This window comes from Monodelphis domestica, chromosome 2 (assembly GCF_027887165.1).
Source record: "Monodelphis domestica isolate mMonDom1 chromosome 2, mMonDom1.pri, whole genome shotgun sequence".
NCBI classification, from domain to species: domain Eukaryota; kingdom Metazoa; phylum Chordata; class Mammalia; order Didelphimorphia; family Didelphidae; genus Monodelphis; species Monodelphis domestica.
The window spans coordinates 10933765-10940030 of record NC_077228.1 but is presented as its reverse complement, the minus strand read 5'-3'; the positions used below and the strand labels follow the sequence as shown (position 1 = coordinate 10940030).

At 38.8% G+C, this 6266-nt stretch overlaps 1 protein-coding gene across 6 annotated transcripts in view; it reads left to right on the top strand.

Annotated features, from left to right (window-relative positions):
• Nucleotides 1-6266, top strand: part of PDE4B (phosphodiesterase 4B) — a 712123-nt gene that overhangs the window by 357410 nt on the left and 348447 nt on the right. The window lies entirely within an intron of this gene.

Below are 6266 nucleotides of genomic sequence, written 5' to 3'. Positions count from 1 at the left end.
GAAAATTCTTTTCAATTCCACTTAAAGTCTGGCTCGTTTCATGAGAATCCATTCAAATGCTACCTCCTACAAGATGTCTTTCTTGATTCCCTCAGTTATTAGTGTTTCCTCTCCAAAATGACATTGTATCTATTTTGTATTTCCTTATCTATAGTCAGTCATGTTGTCTCCATACAGTCCTATTCGATCCCAACAGCACATCCTCTCTTTAAGGGCAATGGTTATTTGGTCCTTGTCTTTTCATTCTAAGTACTATAAGGATCATAGATTTAAAATTGGATGGAACCTCAGAGACTAGCCAGCCTAAGTCTCTCCTTTAAGGATAAGGTAACTATACAGAGGATGTGACTTGCCCAAGGTCACAGAAGCATTGAGTAACAAAACGTATATTCATCCTGGATCCTGTTACTCTAAAACCCACACGCTTTCCACTGTACCACACTTCCTCTCAAGTTAGGACTCTTAAATTCTTAATCAATACTCATTAAGTTGAATTGAACCATGAATCCACAAAGGGGAACAATTTGAAGCAACTGTAGGAAGGCAGAATGGTGCCAGATTATAGAAGAGTTTGCATTTTATCCCGGGTGCAGTAGGAAGCCTCTGAGAAAGTTAAATTGAACCCTGCCCTTGTAGCAATACCTCCCTTTGGAGGCTGGGCCCCCTCTCTTCTGGGACAGCCCTTCATGTGGAGTGTTAGCCCTGGAAGAAGAATTTAAGATCATCTGGTCATTTAACAAATAAGGAAAATGAAGAAGGGACATTTCTTGGTTAGTTGGTGGAAGGACCTGCTTCATGAAGTTTCAGTTTAATGGAATATTACCAGACTCCTTACATTGTACAAGGAGAGGCACTTGAAGGGCTGTCAGAGCTGGAGTCAAGGTCTGAATTCTATTTCAAGTACTTGCTCACTGTGTGGTCTGGACAAGTCACTTAATCTCTCTGAGTTTCTTTCCTTTGCAAATGTGGACTTGATGACTTCTAAAGTCCTTCCTGTCTTGAGTCTATAAAATACATTTCTTCAAATTAGCCTTGGCATGGTTCTGCTCTCAGATACTTCTAGGCTGCAGGTAGAGTCAGATTTCAATCAATGTGTCTTGATGACGAGCAAGAAAAAGTGTTTTTTTAGGTTAGCTGGTTTCCCACATATTATAATCATCTCATCTTGGTAGTATCCCATGCAGCTATATTCAATTCTAGTTTCTTTTTCTTTTTCCAACATGGTAGGAGTCTCTAGTCACTTCATCCCCCTTCTTTATCACAACTTAGTATTTCTGTGCAAGCTGTAGTTTGGGGTTTGGATGGTTTGTATAAAGTATTGGACCTGTCATTTCTTGGTATGGAGAATTCTTATAGGGAAATTACCTTTGCCAAGGAAGATTGGCACCAAAACTTTACAACATAATCTTAGAGAGCTGCCTGGTATCCTGAGAAACTGACTTCCCTTCAATCGCAAAACTAGTGTGTGTTTGAGATCTTCTTGATTCTAAAGCCAACCCTCTGTTGACTATACCATGTTCCCTTCCTTGCTCTTAAGGATCACCACCCATTGATCATCAATCCACAGATCTTTGGGTCTGATCAAGGCCTGAGTATTTATCTGATCGAATGACATATAATAAGAACACAAAGAGAGGTGGGACGTAATTGATGATTCAGCAAAGGAGACTGAGAAGTATCAATTCGATAGGATGAGGAGAATCAGCAGAGTCCATCGTCATGGAAACCCAAGGAGGAAAGGATACAGTTTTTGAAATGTGGAATGAAAATATTTCTCAGTGTGAAAACATTCATTTGGGATCATTTTCTTGTGAAACTGACTTCCTTAGATGTAAATGACAGAAACTTACAGTTGGAGGGAACCTTACAAGCCATCTTGTGAAACCTAATATCTAGTGCATGAATCCTGTCTACAAAATCGTTGGAAGATAGCCAGTTAACCTTTATTGAGAATCTACTAACAAGTACCTTAGTCCTCCACCTGGTTGTTCATTCCATTTTGAGATAGCTCTAATTATTCATTTAAACATAAATTAATGTATCAATATTATAACATAGTGATATATTATTATTTTATATTTATGCTATATCATAATTATATGTTAAATATATTTATTTATGCTATATCATAATTATATGTTAAATAATAGTAATATATTATTTGTTTTATGTCATTATATGATATAAGTATATTAATAAATAATATTAATAAATTAATCATATAAACTAAATATAAATTTCTAAAAAGTTTTTCCTTAAAGGCACCTAAAATTGACCTTTCTGTTACTTCTGTACATCTCTACCATCTGGAACCAAGCAAACCAAGCTTCTTTGTCTTCCATCTACTCAAACAGCATAGTGTGAAGCTCTGATCTCCTTTGTTGTTGCCTAAACTCTAGCCCCCTATGAATGCTGCCTAACATTCCATATTTTTCTGGTGGCCAAAATAGACTATTGACTCATTCTGCACTTAGAGGCAACTCAAAGCTCTAAGCTTCTTTCTGCTGTCAAACTATCCAGCTTCCATTCTGGAAAGCTGTTATTGATTTTCTGAACTGAAACACAGGACTTCACACAGAGCCCTTTGAAATTTCATCTGGTCGGTGAGGGCCAGTGTTCCAATGCTGTCAGGATCTGTCTTTCATCCATGGTAGTGCTTCCTCTTTCCTTGTTCTCAACTGAGAACAAGAACTCTTGGCCTGCCATTAATATTTTCATCTTTCATTGGTAAAAATGTTGAACTGGACAAAGCCAAGGATATTGCTCTCAGGCTTGCAGCTATGTAACAAAAGCAATTAAACTATTCATCTTTTTGACCCAGAAATTCCACAGATCTGCCAAAATCTCACATACAGGGGTCTCAAAAAGATTCTGTCAAAACCAACTATTGTTTTTGTAGCACTTTGTGTGTGTGTGTGTGATAACTCTTGCCAAATCACTTATTCCTCTGATGACTTTGGGGAAGTCAATTCCCTTTTCTTGGCTTCAGTTTCACAGTTCGTTACGCATAGTTCTGAATTTGGTGTTAAGGGACCTGCATTCCAATCCTGACTCTGTCACTGCACCTGTGGCTTTGGACAAGTTCCTTCCCCTCCCTGGGGAAGTTTCTTTATCTATAAAAAGCGGATGGAACTAGATGGCCCCAGTGTCCTTTCTGGCTCTGAATAGAAGATCTTATTCTGCAACAAAACAAAACAAAAGACCTCTTTTCTCACAGCACAGTAATATTCCATTACATTTGTATACCACAGTTTATTTAGCTATTTCCCAATCGATGTACATTTGTTATTCCCCTCCCCCTCACATAAATTGTTGCTATAAATATGTTGGTGTACATGAGACTTTGCTTTTTTTATTAGTAATCTTCTTGGGATATTTGCAAAGTAATGGAATATCTTAGTCAAAGGGTATAGACATTGTAGTCACATTCTTTATAGAATTCTATATAGTTTTCCATAGTGAAAAGTCAATCATTAAATGTAAAAGATACCTTTTTTTCCATCTTAGAATCAATACTCTGTATTGGTTCCAAGGCAAAAGAGTGGTAAGAGCTGGGCAATGGGTATTAAGTGATTTCACCCAGGATCACACAGCTAAGGAAGCATCTGAGACCACATTTGAACCCAGGACCTCCTGTATCCAAGCCTGGATCTCTATCCACTGAATTACCTAGATGCCCCCCATCAATCAACATTGATTAAAGTGCCTGCTATGTACCAGGCATTATGCTTAGTTCTGGGGATACAAAAAAGTGTCAAAAAAGTCCCTGCCCTCAAGGAGTATACAATCTAAGAAAAGATTAGCAAAAATCAAACAAATGTGTGCAAATAAGTTATAGATATAGATAAGATGAATTGGGAATAATCAAGAGAGGGAAGCCACTACTATTAAGAGGGGTTGAAAAAAGACTTCTTGTAGAGGATGGGATTTTAACTGAGGCTTGAAAGAAGCCAGAGAAACCAGGAGACAAAGGAGAAGGGAGATCATTCCAGGCATGAGGACCAGCCAGAGAAAATGATCGGAGTTGAAAGATGGAGGGTCTTGTTTGAGCAGGCCAGTCTGATTCAATTGTAGAACAGGCAAAGGGGAGTAAGGTTTATGAAGAATGGAATGGTAGGAAGGGGTCAAGTTATGAAGGATTTTGAAGTTGAAATAAGTGATTTTGTATTTGATCCTAGAAGTGATAGAACACTGGAATTTATTGAGTTGGCGGTGATATTGCCAGATATGAACTTGCAGAAAATCATTTTTGTGGTGGAATGGAAGATGGACCGATTGGGGAGAGGCTAAGGTAGGCAGACCCACTGGCAGCTACAGCAATGGTTCAGGCAAGAGGTGATGAGGTCAGGCACTAGGGCAGAGACAGCATTAGAGGAAATCAAGAGATGCTACTGAGGTGAAATCTACAAGAGATGCTGAAGAAGTGAAATGTACAAGAGATGTGGGAGAGGTGAAATCTGTAAGAGATGCTCCAGAGGTGAAATGTACAAGAGATGCTCCAGGAATGAAATCTACAAGGGATATTGCAGAGATGAAATCTAGAGATGCTGCAAAGATGAAATAAATAGGTCTTGGAAACAAATTGGATATGGGGCCAAGGGGAGAGGGCAAGAGAGTGAGGAGTCCAGGATGACTTCTAGGTTGTGAATATGAGGAAATGGAAAGATGGTGATGCCCCAGGAATGCATTAGTGTGTCTGACTTCCCATAACCTCACATACCTTTACTATTTCTGTTCTTTGTCATCTTTAATAATTTACTGGGAATGAGGCAAAATGTCAGGATTATTTTTATTTTCTCTGTGCTGAGTTGAAGCATTCTTTCATGTTTTTAAAATAATTCATAATTCATCTTTTGAAAATAATTCTTATTTTCTGACCATTTATCTATAGGAGAATGGCTTTTAGTTAACGATTTCTGTTAGTTTTGTGTGTATACATAGGTCTGGATATGGGGAAAATACCAGAATCACACTAGATTATTGATGATTCCTGTGATCCTTTCAGACCCTGAAATCTTATAGTGTTGAAACCTCCGATAAGGAGAGCAATACTATGCAATGCATAGAACAATGGACTTAGAATCAAGAACTGAGTTCGACTATCGCCTCAGATATTTACTAGTTGTGTGATTCTGGGGAAATCACGTACCTTCTATCTGATTCAGTTTCTTCAACTGTAAAATGGGAATAAAAACCACTTCTACTTCAATGGCTTGTATTTCTAAAAGAACTCAGACTGGAGCCTATACTAGCATATAGTAGAAACTGTATAAACATTTATTTCTCTCCTCGCCTCCTTCTTCTTTAAGCTAATATCCCAAGTTCTGTCAGCAAATACTTTTATGGATTTAGGATTACTGGACCAGAGGATGGAAGATTTGAAGCCACAATGGACCTAAGAAGCCATCTAATCCAACCTCTTCATTTTAGAAACAGGGGAAATGAGGCCTGGAGAATTCAAACAACTTTGTCAAAGGTCATGCATGGAGTAAGTGGTAGAGGAGGGATTCAAAACAAAGTAATCAAACTCTAAATCCATTGCTCTTTGTCCAGACCGTTATGTCTCCTGTGAAGATTCCGTACCATTTTGGTTGCCTTTTTTTGATCGTTCTGCGTCATATCAATGTTCTTCCTTGAACATGGCAGCCATAACTGAACATAATTCAGTTCTGACCAGGGCAAGGGCACAGGGGCACTATCAGTATCCCATTCTTAGGAGCCATAGTTCTTCTCCAGCCTTTTTATACTTTATTCCACCAACCCCCATAAGGAGACTCATTGACAGTGGCCTTCCTTGCTGTTCCTCAAAAAAGATTCCTCATCCATCTTCCTATTAGAAGCATCTCTACTGACTGTTCCCCATGCCTGAAATGCTCTCCCTCTTCATCTTCACCTCCTGACTTCCTTGGTTCCCTTCGAGTTCTGGCTAAAATCCTGCCTTTTGCAAGATATCTCTCCTGATTCTCCTCACCGTTAGGGCCTTCCTCCTGTTGACTATATCTCTGTAACTGCTATGTAGCTTTTGTATACTTATATGGTTATTTGCATCAGACTTTGAGCCCCTTGAGATCAGAGATCCTCATTTGCCTTCCTCTGCATCCCCAGCACTTAACACAGTGCCTGGCACAGAGGAGAAATGTGATAAATATTTGTTGACTGACTCCTACTTCTTCCCACGAGGCCAAGCATTAAATTTCTGTTTGATGTGACATCTTTTTTGAAATATTCAAGGACAGCTCGCATCCTCCTTCTATGTCTGCCTTTCT